Here is a 13709-nt window from a genome sequence, read left to right as displayed (position 1 = left end):
ATCATCAACCTGAATCATGCACAATAGCCTGAATCAAGATCTCAGATGGGACCCACTGCTCCTGGCAGGTTGCCCCACCCGAGTTTAAGGATGGGTAAAATCAAATGCAGAAGACATGACAAGTTTCCCTGCTGCACTTTCATAATCAGTCAGAAATGCAGAAAGCATTTCCAGTAATAGCAAACTCTCCATAATATCACAGCTTATAGGCCAGTGTAACAGCCTACACAACTCATATAAATGTATATTTTTCATTTTTTTTACTTTTAAGGGACTATAAGGAGTTTAAAAATGTTGAATTTATGTATTTTCCTCCCCCTACATGTTCCAGCCATCTCCTAATGTGTAGAATGAGCTCAGATCTGTTCACCTCAACTGCCACTAAAATCCTGTACGGTCACTCAAAAATGTGTCACTTCGGCCCGAATTGCCGTCATGCACGAGCTTAATATAGAAGGTGCAGTTACACATATGGCCTGAGGTGGCAGTAGTGAGTATAAGATGGCGAACTTGCATCCAGCCCCTTTAAGGTTGGGTATTCAACACATTTTTATCGCTTTTTTGTGCCGTTTTTGTCACTTTTCTGTTGCTCTTTTTTGGCTTTTTTGTTGTGTTTTCATCCAAAATACGCTTTTAGATTTGGGTAAAGCCAAACTGGAGAAAATGTGTTCAGTTCAGGGGTTAAGAGGTTTAAGTTTTCGTTCAAAGTCCTGGTGTTGTCCTTAATTTGTTTTTTTTGTTCGTCCTGAAGAAGAGCTACATGTGCCTTTATTAGCTTTGCAAATCAGTATTTATTTACGTTTCACCCAAACTATTCTTAAACCGTTATTGTGCAAGGGAGCGAGATAAAAGCCTAGTTGTGTTTTAAATGTCAGGAAGCGCAGAAGTGCCAAATGGCTGTGGCCCCCCTCGAGGCTACTCATTACGGGGTTAAAGCGAATCTCCCTCGACAGTGCGGTGTTTGAAGACTCGCTGCTGTGTCTCCTGTGCCTCTTTCAAGCCTCAGTCTGTCTCCGGACCCCACCTCTCTCTGTCGGGGCAGGTCTCTCAGATGAAAGTCAGCTCCAGTCTTCTGCCCCCGGAGGCTAATAATCTTCTAACGACCACAAAATCCGCGATAAATAACCTCTGTCTTTAGCTGTGTCATTATCAACTAAGGCTCAGAGCTTCAGAGGAGGAAATCAAGGGAGTTTATGCTTTTACTTGAAAGTACGTGGTTTACGATGTGACGTATTGCTGATTGATTATTTGTTAGTAGGTGAACTTTCCTAAAAAGCATATTTCTGGTGGGTAGCACAGTCACCTTTGGATTGGATGGTCGTTGGTATGAGCCTTGTTTGTGCACTGAGTCACAGTGGTGCATGACTATCTCAGTTACAGGGCTTGGGACTGGCACTATCCTGGCTGGCAGCTAGTCTTCATGATCTGATGTAAACTGATCTGATGTAAAATCTGTAACTTGCTTGCTTCTTCTAAGGTGTTTGAGTAAGTTCTCAGTCACACAGGAGTTTTCCACAGTAGGCAAGACAAGTTCTTGAGCCGTCATGTGTCCTGTGTTGTCTACGATAAGTCTTCTAAGGCTCTACAGACAGAAACCGACAATCATCTTCTTTTATCTAACCCTTTCCGATTTAAATTCAACATTATTTCCAACACAACATTCCAGCCGTCCATTCTTAAAACCTAGATCAAAAAATACCGACAACTTCCGTCAGTAACTTGGCCCAAGCCGACTGTTTAAATGCCTTTGTTACTTGGTGAGCATCCAAATGCAAACATCAAAGCCATTCGGTTTTGACGTGAACTGCAGAAAATCTGACAGGAAAATGTTCAAGATTAAGTCAAAGGTAATGTCCGTAGGATGGTTTTAGAAGCTTAAGGCGCTTTGTTGGGTTAAGCTGCAGATGAGGACACAAGTAAGTTTCACAATGTGTGGCCATTCCTCCTCTGAAGGAACCTACTGGAGCACTAACTAGGACCTCACAGGTGACAGGTTCTGGGATCATGGAAGCGGCAGAGAGTCTTTTTTCGTTCATTTAAAGCTGATTTTTAGCAATGGGGCAACCTTAAAAGTGGAGCAAAAGACAAGATTCAACCTCAAATTGAGCTATAGATGCATTTTGATAAAAAAAAAAGCAGTTTGGACAAAGGGAAGATATAGCAAATTGTCTATTGATATGATAAAACACTGAATTTTTTAATTAGTTAGAAAAAGAAATAATTTGAGTTGTCAGTGCGCCACTTAAAGACTGAGCACTTTTACTCTGACTCTCAATATTGTGGTAGTATCATTTTATAATTAACTGCTGTGGCGCAGGACCAAAACGCAAGTCTGACTTCTCCCGTTACCTTCATGTCATCGAGTGGCGCAGCTTTCCACCACCAGTGTTTAACCTCATGATGGATTTTCATTAGGAGTCCTCTAATGACTTCCTGATTAACTAATGGGCCAATCAGTGGGCATGGAGCGCAGCCAGGAGGCAAACCAGAGGCACACGAGGAATGAGCTAACAGGATGCTGTGTGGTCGCCAATGCAAGTCTTTAATTTCTGATGACAATTAAACCAGAGCAAAAGGAGTGGAGATATTTTTACCAGAGAAATGTGGACGTCATTAGGATGGGTCCTTCACTTATGATATTCAAAAAGTGCCTTGAACATTGTGATAGTGATGTTGCAATATTGAAACCATTTGAATACAGAACGTTCAACCACATAATCCAAGAAAATACTTTTTGTTTATCAAATTGTGTCAAAAGAAGACCAAACCAGGACCAAAACAAAGCTAAATTTGAATATGAGAGAAATCATTACTAAAAACAAAAAAACAATTGCACATTTAAACTTACCATGTGTCTTTGTTTTAGGCTGTGTTAATGTTTTACAATGGTGCAATTGTTCCCAGATGACCTCTTGTGGAAATGTGTGATTTATGAGAATATCCAAGCAGGCCCACTCAATAACAAACAAAAATAATAATAATAATAATAGAAATCCTCCTAATACATGGGTCTCTTTAGAACTTCACAATTTTTTACAGGCTTTTAATATATCAACCAAGTAAAAAAAAATGACAATATTTTCAATCTCTTAAGTCAATGAAGTCAAAAGGGAGAAAAGTCACAAAAGGATAACAGCAGGACTCAAAAGGATAACTTTTTAAAAGCTGCACCACACATGTTTTGTGCTGCAGTGCTATATCTCAGTGTTCAGCCAAAAAAATGTTCATAATCCCACAAATCTATGATCAATGTCAATGTCTTGATACACCTGTGGCCAATGCCGAAAAAGCATCTCTTCTTTTGGTATTTGGGTGGTGAGCACATGACAGCAGATATACTTAAGTAAAAGTATACATTCCTTTGTGTGTAATAGCAAAAATGAAAGGATTGTCTTTAAATATGATCAAAACATGGTGGATTTCCCCTTCATCAACCTGCTGGTCTTTCATTTCCACCCCTCAAATACCATGAAACATTTGACACATAATTGCAACTTCTGACTCTTGTGAGTGTTGCTGTTTGTTGATGGGTCCCCTGTGTTTAAAACATAAAGACCCGTCTGGAGCCTTACATTATAGACATGATTTATGATTTGTGAGCATGTCAATCACACTACACGGTTCCATTAAGGTTACAAAAGCAGTGAGATAAGCATTCAAAATATGTACTCAATGCGGGCCTCTCTATGTTACATTTGCCTGTTCCTTCGAATGTGGGTGGGCTGCTTTTCAATTTCCCCCATCAAGAAATGTGCACAAAAGGTTATAACCTCAGGCTAGAGAGTCCTGACCAAACCTATCGCTCCAAATCTAGAGACATGTCCCAAGGCACTGCACTGCGGTCGCCCACTGCTGCCGACAGCGTGCTGCAGGCATTGAAGGATGAGCATATACAGAGGATAGATTTCAGGGACAATAAAGTACACCTATTCTGTCACAATAGTAATGTCCTTAAAATATTGCTCCTATTAAAGTATTTACACCACGTTAATAATTCACTCTCCACACTCAGGGGTAGGCTGCTGATGCAACAACTGCCCTGGAGCGGACTGACAGAAACGGGACTGAAAACATACGTGACCCCCAACATCACTCATTCAGAGACCACATACAGTACATACTTTAGGAAAGGCTGGTGAAGTGTCTCGCCCAGGGACATAACAAGAGCATGCACCAGTCGGGGACCCCGCTGACAAAAGTATTACAAATATGAAGCTTCTACGGCTTTCTGCGTGTCTGCATGTTCTCATTTGCACATTGAGCTGACCCTACAAACTGCTGTGGCACCATAAACTCGGCTCAAGATCTGGACGAGTCTGAAAAGGACCACTGCAGTTCACCCAGCGCACACAAAAGAGCAAATGGCTAATCTTCTGTCAATCACGATTTAAGTGTCATTGGGGTAGTCTTCTAAAGGTAGTGTTAAAGCAAGAATGCGCTGTTGGCATTTTTCTTTATGTGATGGAGGCAGCTGCAGTGCAAAAATAGGGCTACGCTACAACTGTCAATCAAATTAGACGCGGCGCATTTACCTCAAGGTGAGCCAGATTGTGTTCTCGTCGTTCCTGAACAAAACTGCCTGATTGAAAAAGCAACTGCGCCATCAGGGCAATGCACATTCATCATTATCACGACAATGGAAGCTAACGTTGCAGGTCTGGCAGGCAGCTCATAGCATTTCCCCCTCATTATCTAAAGGTGTTTTTTTTTTTCCTGCAAAAGTTGTCAAAGTCACTGAGCACAAGACGCTATCAAGGCTCGAAGCTAAATGAGGAGGAAATAAATAAGACTAATTTGTGACATGATTGCAGTTTTAAGTTAAATGTGAAAATAAACCCTTGATTGAAGTGATTAAGAGGATCTGGAGACTGGGCTCACGCAGCTGGCCTTCATCTAAATATCCTCTTATAGGCCTGTGTGAATTATATTGTTATGGAATATCAATATGAAGTCTAAAAACAACATTAGGAAACCGTGGCATGCAATTACGAAGAAGAAATACAACTTGAGATCTGGCACATTACTCATTCAAAGGTACATTTTTAGTCAATGTTTCAAACAATTATTTTCTAATTGTGTATCTTATGCCCCATCCTGCAAAGTGTCATGAACTATTATTTCAAACAAAACAAACAAACAAAACTGAGGGGATTGAAAAACAACGTCAGGATTTATGTTTGTCTCTCAGTGTGTCTAATTAAACTTTATAGCAAAACAAAGAAAAGCCTGGACGTTTTTATATAGCGACTGTGCAGTACAACCCAGAGCTCTCATGTGTGACTGGAATTCCCAGACCAAAAGTTAAAGCGCCATGACTGTGACCATTATTGCAATAGCACCCCCGATAATCTAATTGCTTAAGAGCAACATTTGGCCCTGTAAATGATATGTGTGAGGCAGTGTTTATGTGTGATCTTCATTCATCCCTCTTCATCTTTTGATTGTGTTAATTACAGACTCACCGCCGGCTCCCCACTCGCTGCACAGGAAAAACAAACTCGCACATCAAATGAAAGGATGTCCCGTACACTTTGCACACCAGCGCTCCCCGTCCCGTACGCACCCACACACACGCACACACACACACACACACACACACACACACACCTATCCCGACAGGCTTTGATTCCTGCCTGCCGGTTATCTGTCTTTCATCGGCTCCTCGCGCTGATCCTTGTTCCTCTTCTTTGCTTTTTTTTTTTTTTTTTTAAGGACAGAAGAACATAGAGCTCTTCCAAGTCTGTCTCTGACTGTGTTTATTTTGCACTCACTGTGGAAGTGAAGCCTAAGCTGCAGCCAAGAATTAGTCAAGGAAAGGCAGTTTGTTAATTGCTCCAACTCTCATTACAGGGGGACACTAAGCACACAAATGAGGCAGTACAATATAGAAAGTAATGATGACTATTGCCAGAGTGTGAGAAAATATTTGCCTCTTTCACTACTTCCCAATATGAACGACCCAGGTCTATAAAAGGACTATATGGTCAATGGGGCTATATCAAGAAAGTCCCTGCCCAACTTTGCCAATGTTCTGCTTCCACTCTAAAGACTAAATGAAGGCAACAAAAAGATAACACAAATGAATATGCTGTGATTATTAGAGGTTTTAGAGTCTGCAGAGCCAACAAAGCCAGCTGTGAGCATTAGCCACAACACACACAGCTGTGACTTGCATCTGTACTAGATCCTCTTTGACAGAAACACAATGTGGTATCGGACAGGTTTTAGGTCAGGTCCTCGCCGATGCGATACCTGAAAACTTGTGGTATCGGCATAAAATCCGATACCAGTAATGATATTGGAACAACCCTAGTCTAAACCATGACTAAAATAGTTCTAAACCAGCACCGACCAGTCCTCGAGCCCCAGGCGTGGACTCTTGACTTGTTTTCCAAGTCAAGTAACTCGAGATATTCAAAATGCACCCCGATGCAACAGGCAGAAAATACAACTTCCCTACAGAGAAGACCCTCTTAATCCAGGAATACAACGTGGAACCCACTTGCTGCGAAGCGAGTGTATTAACCGTTAAGCCAGCGCGCCTCTGTATGTTTGCCGCACAATGATTTTACTATTTTTTGTCAGCATTAATTGAATACAAACGATATAGGGATGCCTGGTTAAACATGTGTCTACCCTAAGATTTCGTACAAATCTCGGGGCTTATGAGAAACTCTGGTCCTCTGAGCTGCAGTTTACAGTGGCGTATTGATGTGGTCGTGAGGTTGGAGGAATCTTCAAAGCACAAATCTATTGTCAATCCATTAAAAAGTCAGGGGAGAATTTACAGACTTACTTAGACTGAAAATAGCAGGCTGACAAGACTTTTATATCCGCAATCCGATACAGGTGGAGAGCGTCTCTCATCACGCTCTAAACCTTGTCTCCCCAAGAGGAGCATTTAATCTGATTATTCAATGTGGCAGTGATCAAAGTGTGTACAATTAGCAATGACTGCTGCAGTATCTGTTGAAATAAACTTGCTTGTGTTTGTGCTATATGAACATTTTTCAAGTGGATTTTCAAAATGACAACCTCCAATTATCTAAAGCCTCGTTCGCTACTTCACACAGTGTTCTAAGCCAGTCCCCTTCACAATTTCCCCAAAATGGAAGGACAATGGTTGTGGGTTTTAGGTGAGGCCTTGAACACTCCAATTTGATTCACACAGATCAAACTTGCACACTCATTAGTAGGGTAAAATCGAGGAATGGATACAAATTTAATTGAAATCGCAGTCTCTACTTTGGTCGATCTCAATAATAATAGTCAAGGGTCTTTACAATTGTCAGGTTTACAGCTATTCCTTTGGCAGAAACAGAACCTAGTTTTGGAGTTTGGACGAGACAATGGAAAATGTGTGTGCGTTAAATGATACTGGAAGGAAGCATTTGTTATCGTTTGGGCTGAGGTTTGTATAAAAGATATGTCCAAGATCATGAATCAGCTACTTGTATTTATTTTATTATGAAAAATTACAATCGAATCGAAAAATCTGAATGGTGTTTATTTTTTTCCATATTGTCCAGCCCTTGTAACATCCACTCTAGAATCAGTAGTGGCAAGTAAGTAAAATATATATGGGCTGCTTATATATTTCAGCTATGATAATGGATACATTTAGTATTATCGGCAATGGGTTTCAGCAATGTTATTTTTCACTTTGCTCTTTGGTTTTACCCACATATTGAGAATCACTATAACAGCATTATAGCAATGGGTAGCCTTCATTGCACAGCGTATGGCAGTGGTTCCCAAAATGGGGGTTGGGACCCCTCGGCCTTGGGTGGAGGTCCCCAGATGATTTCAAGATGAAACAAAAAGAAATTTGCTACTGTTTTTAGTATATTTTTTAGTGTAAACTGCGTATAATTTGTGAAATCCATTAAATTATTCAAAAATAAAAAATTTAAATGCAAATTAACTTTTTTTTTTAGCTCCAAATTAGCATAAGAGGCAACACCTTTATTCAATGGGGGTCACGAGTTGTTAACGTGCCAATTTTTGGGGTCTCAGCTGAAAAAGTTTGGGAACCCCTGCCTTATGGCAATGTTGTTGTTTTGTTGCCATATACTATAGCAATAAAAGCTGTCACTTTGCAAACAAACTGCCAACTGCAGAGCAAACATGTTAAACAGCATTAAATCATTTGAAAATATATCTAAAGAAAATACATACTCAATGCATTTCAGTTGCTATGTAAATAAAACCCATTGCCAGTCATTTGAGACATAAATCATATAGCAAGCTAATAAGTTGAAATACCTTGACTTCCATAAGTAAACTGAATGGCATGTTTAGCCTGATGCCGTCTTAGATGTGTTAAGTCTTATGAAACAGTCAAGTGCAAGAGGCCTCTGGAGAGCCATAAATATTGCTATGAGGGAATGGGATATGCTGTGTAGATTGGAATCAGCTGTGACATTTACTATAAATCACTGCTATAAAGTTCACCAAAAACACCAGCGTCTCCTTTCTCTTCTGTTGGATCATGCTCTGATAAATAATAAGGTCATTGTGTAAACTCAAGTGCCGAGTGTAATGAAAGATAAAGAGACAAATAGGCTAAGTAAACACATTATGTATTCAACTGGGAGGCGTGTGACGGCGAGGACTACTACGGGGCAAAGCTCCTGAGTTTTTCACAACTTATCCCTTTAATCTCCACAAAGTATACTAATTTCTTCAGAAGTTGTAGCGGGAGCAGTAGTTGTTAGAGGAAGGGGCAGCAGTGGTTGTACTAGTATTGGTAACAACAAAGGAATACAGAAATGCTTCAACTTTCTAATCCGTTCAAGGCTTGCTCTTGAGTTTTCTGGCCACAGATGTGATCGAAGTTGCTGTAGTAGAAGTAATAGTATGCCAAGTGCAGGGACTGCTTAAAGTTTTCCATTCCTAGTACTTATTATCTGTGCAATACAACAGCAGCCGTCGCAGTTGTACTAGTGGTAGTGATTCAGTAAACACTTTAATCTCCAGGGAATCCTTACTAATTTCTTTGAAGATGAGTAACATTTTTCTCTTCGCCTCTCTCTCTGAATGTTTCTACACACTTGAAAGCTTTTGGAGGCAGCAGCAGCAGCAGCAGCAGTAAAGGAGATGTGCTGGGGGCTGCTGTGGTGCACGAGACGCACAGGTAAAAACAGCGAGGGAGGGGGGGACAGAGATGGATTGATTTCCACCTCCAGCGGCTACAGTTCAAAGCCAGGCAGCAGACTTCAGAGGCGCTGCAGGACGCGGCATGTCCCCAGCCGGGCCGCTCTGCCTGTCTGCGGGCAGGACTTCCCCCGCGGCGCAGGGGCCCGGGACAGCCAGGCGGCACCGAGAAAACAATTATGCACAGAAAGAGAGGTGTGTGGGATCAAAATTACCTAAGTCACCTAAACAAACTATGACCGTGCAATTTGGAACCAGTCATCCAGAAAACAATGATAAAAACCAAGGAGTGTAACAGCTTAGTAAAATCAAGTCAGACTGTCTGCATACTTTAGACTCAAAACTTGGTCTAAAGGCAGAACTGAAGTGAGAAGCTTTGATACCTTGGGGAAAAACTTTGTAGCAACATGCAGCTTTCCTATCATATACTTTCATATTTTCAGGCTATTCACTTTCTATTATGCAGGCAGCTTTCTAAGTTCAAACCTTTATAAGGCTTAAACTTCATATTACAACTATTTCATCATCAACCACAACTACATAATCAATAACACAACAGCATTGTGTCAATAGACTTTGACAATAGCAAGTAGGCTTATAGGCCATTGGTCTTGTGCTATGGCCCATACCTTAATAAGAAAAAATAGCCTATCCAAGAAAGACTAAAAGGATGCACTAACACGTGGGATTCTAATTTTAGGAGCTTGAGCAATCGATTTATTTAGCACAACAACTTGAACTATGGAAACACAACATAACACACATACCACTGCATTCTATGGCTTTCCCCCTCTTCAACTTAATTTGAGTTTTAAACATATAATAAGTATTGCACAGGAATTTCCCCCAAGTCTTGCAGCAATCCGCCTGTGCATTCCTGAGAGACGTCCTCTTACCTGGAGCTCCGGGAGAGGCGGGCGGGCTGATCGTCACTGTCCGCAGCACGGTGCGAGCTTTGCCGCGGGACGGTCCTGTCAGGGGTCGCCCTTCGGTCTCTAGCTCCGTGGGTCGAGCTGGAGCATCTCACGAGGACTGTCAGTGTCTGAGTTTGTTGAACTTGTGCCTCCACATTGGCGCATGTCGGACCGTGTGCGCTCCTGACTCCTCCTGAGAACTTTTCTCCGCCCAAAAACACAAGTAGAGATGGTCCCAGGTAGAGCGCTGCTGGATGGGACAGAGACCATGCTGCAGGCAACAGCTCAACACCGCCCCCTGGTGTCCACAGGCAGCACAGGGCGAGGGGAAAGGAGTATGAAGGTGAGCATGAAGGCCAACATCATTAGATAGATACACCTAGGCCTGAATGAAAACTAAATGTAGGCTTCATAATATCTAGTAAACAAATCAATGTGCAGACACTGTTTTGTGTTCTATATATTAAGTTCAAAGTTAGCTTAGTGTGTAGCTTACCTGTAGGCTAATTGATGGTGTGGCTAAGCAATACAGAATACTGCAAACTAGCTCACTACAGTTATTTCTGTGTGCTTTCACTTGTTTACTGTAACCAGGGGGATGCACAAAATGTGGGGCCTTTGTATTAAACCATCAGAAGTTGTCTATATGAATTTAAAGGCACTCTGCACAACATTTTGGACTACACTGTTGCCATCAACATAAAACATGCTCCCAATGACCAGCGCGACACAGAAAATGCTATTTTTGCAGTGTGTAATCAAAAAGACAATTTGGATGAGGGCCTCTCCTGTTTAAATCTCAAATTCTACTGACTTTAGTCACATCTCCATGGAGACGAGCCGGAGACGCACCCACTCCCGATAAACTTTACAGTCATGTCTTAGGAGACGTGAGCCGCTCATGTTTGTTTGTACATTTATGAGGTGTTTTTCAATTATGAAAATATCTGTCATAAAATAAATGCTTGTATTGCAATATTTTTGGGGTCGAATTTTACGCGGTGTGGCTTTAAGCATTGCACAGGCTTTTTGATGGCCCCTTTCCTCTCTGGCCCCAGCTGTTGTAATCCACTTCCTATTTAGCTAGTTGTACAGAGAGTAATTATGCTCCTATTATTATTATTAATTATTAATTATGACCTAGTTAAACAAAAACTTGTATATCTGGAATAATTTGTTCATGTAAAGGGAGATGTTTCCACTAATCTTAAGTACACTATTTAGTTAAATTGAATAAATGACATATATTTAAAGGAACAGGCCACTGTTCCTTCATTCTGAAATATGTTCTTACCTGAGCTTACACGAGTTGATGCATATCTGTCTGGTCTTTGTGCGTGCCCTCAGTTGCACAAAACGACCAAAGATGTTGTTAGCATTTGGCCTCTCCCAATGTATTCCTATAGCTCCAAACGGGGGTAAAGTTGGAAGCTACCTCGCTCTTTCACGGGCACGCACAAAGACCAGAGAGGTACTCGTCTAATCAGGTAAGAATATATCTCAGTATGGAAAAATGGTGGCCTGTTTCTTTAAGAATAAATCACTGTAAATTCAATAACACGACGATGGGTCATTTGGGAAAGTAATATGTTGCTAAATCTTTTCTTATGCTCCTCCAGTAAACTCAAGTGTTATAAACTTTCTATGTAATCCCTCTCCACTCTTCAGTATGCCACAGCCAAACAAGTCTGTCGCCTCAGTATGAAGCCTGCGTAACTCAGAGGGGCTCTTCACATAATCCAATCTGCCGTGGATCACAGAGGTACAGTGTTTTGTCAGTGTTTGTGTGTGATGTGAATGCTGTCTGGTGTGTACTATAGGCCTTGGACTTCTCCTCCTTCTTCCTTTCCGCTTCATCTTGATTCTCAGCCACAGGAAGGGTGAGATAAAAGAGACGCTTTGAAAACACCGGGAGTCCTGTAATTACTCTCTCAGCTTCCCTCTCTTTCTATCCATCCTTTACGCTTCTGCTTTGCTTGTGCCTTTTTTTTTTTTTTTTTTTCATTTTATGTGTCTGTATTTTTCCCCATTTCCAATTTCAATCGAATTCTCTTCCTGCTCTCTTCACTTTCTTGTCTACACTGTGTTTTCTCCCTCCCCGTTTAGAGCCGCATTGAAGTCAATCCAGGGCCATCCTGACTGAGCAGAGAGGAAGCAGATTAGATGAGGAGGCGGATAGAGGGGATATGAAGAGGATAAGGAGACGACTGGTGAGTTGTGATGAGAGAAATATGGCTGCTCTGTCGCTGGTCGGACCAAAACACAAATTAAGCTGAACCTGTACTTAACTGTAACTATGATGGATGCCCCATTATTGTTTGCAATGTCCGCATGTGATGTTACTTGACATAACGTTCGAATTAGGGCCCAGCAGTTTTGAATGAAAGTCTAATTGACATTTTTCAATTAGATTCGCAATTGATATTTATGTTCAATACAATACATGAAGTTCAATACAAAAATCTCATGTTTTTAGAAGTCTTCACTACAGGATTATATTAGTTTTGTACAGGCGGAGTCCCCATGGAGTAGTGCTGCGCAATTAACCCAAATTGAATCAAAAATCTCATCATCCTGAGGCTTTTTAATTGTCAGGTCTACATCTCATTCTGTGGCTGTAACTGTTAGAGAATTAACAATGGTGTGCGAGGGGATAGATGAAAAATAGGCAGCAGTCTGGATGTCTTATACAGGAGAAGTTTATTTACCATCGGTACAGGACCCGGAGACATGAACTTGAGACATTGCGCTAGCTCCCAGTACCATTCAAGTCTGTCTATGCTTCCACAGAAAAGGGATAAATACCCTCTTAGAGCGTCATACTGATTTGCAAGCAAACATTCAGTGGCTGAGAGTGGGCTATGACAGAGATAGTACCACTGTACAGCCTGACCCAGTATGATAAATAACGATTTAATGTTATCATCTAGCAGTAACAGCTCCTGGTATTGGAGTTTGGAGGAGTACAATAGAGGATTTTTGTGTGTTGAATAATACAAGGGGATTCATGTTTTTTGTTTGACCTGAGGTTTATTTAACCTCTTAACCCCCACCTGAACCGAGCACACTTTCTCCAGTTTGGCTTCGCCCAAATCATTAAGCTTTTTGAAAAAAGCATCAAAACCAAACGAAAACGAGGATGGAAATACGACAACAAAAGCAACAAAAGACTGACAAAAACAGGATTAAACTGTGATGAAAAACCAAAAAAAGAGCCACAGAAAAGCCACAAAGAAGCAATAAAAGAGCAACAAAAACATGACTGAAAATTAAATGAAAACACAAAGACGACCGAAAAAACGACGAAAACACAACAAAGACGCTTCAAAAATGTGACAAAAACACGGCGACAACGCAACCAAAAAGTTACAGCTAGTTTTGTAAGTCTTAGCTTTCAAATTAGGCGTTACACTGACCAAGCTATCCAATCGAGAAGCTTTTAGATTTGGGTAAAGCCGAACCGGAGAAAATGCACTCGGTTAAAGTGTCGGGTAAGAGGTTAAAAGGTCTATGTTCATGAATCATAGAAAAGCTACAACTATAGTTTTTCATATATAAAAAATGGGAGGAAATTAGTCCCTGCCATTGAGAGACATGATACTTTGTTGCAAGTATTATGTACTGCCTAAATTATTGCAG

The 13709-nt window shown here is 41.1% G+C and overlaps 1 protein-coding gene across 1 annotated transcript in view; it reads right to left on the bottom strand.

Moving 5' to 3' along the window:
* edar (ectodysplasin A receptor) overlaps positions 1–10400 on the bottom strand; it is a gene marked incomplete at its 3' end in the record, with an annotated part of 33931 nt that extends 23531 nt beyond the window's left edge. The window contains exon 1 of the mRNA XM_079563638.1: positions 10053–10400. The remainder of the gene's footprint in view (positions 1–10052) is intronic.
* Positions 10401–13709: the final 3309 nt, after the last annotated feature.

Source organism: Gobius niger, assembly GCF_951799975.1.
Source record: "Gobius niger genome assembly, chromosome: 9".
Lineage (NCBI taxonomy): Eukaryota > Metazoa > Chordata > Actinopteri > Gobiiformes > Gobiidae > Gobius > Gobius niger.
Note: the sequence above shows the minus strand (reverse complement) of the source record. Positions and strands in the feature narration are given on the sequence as shown.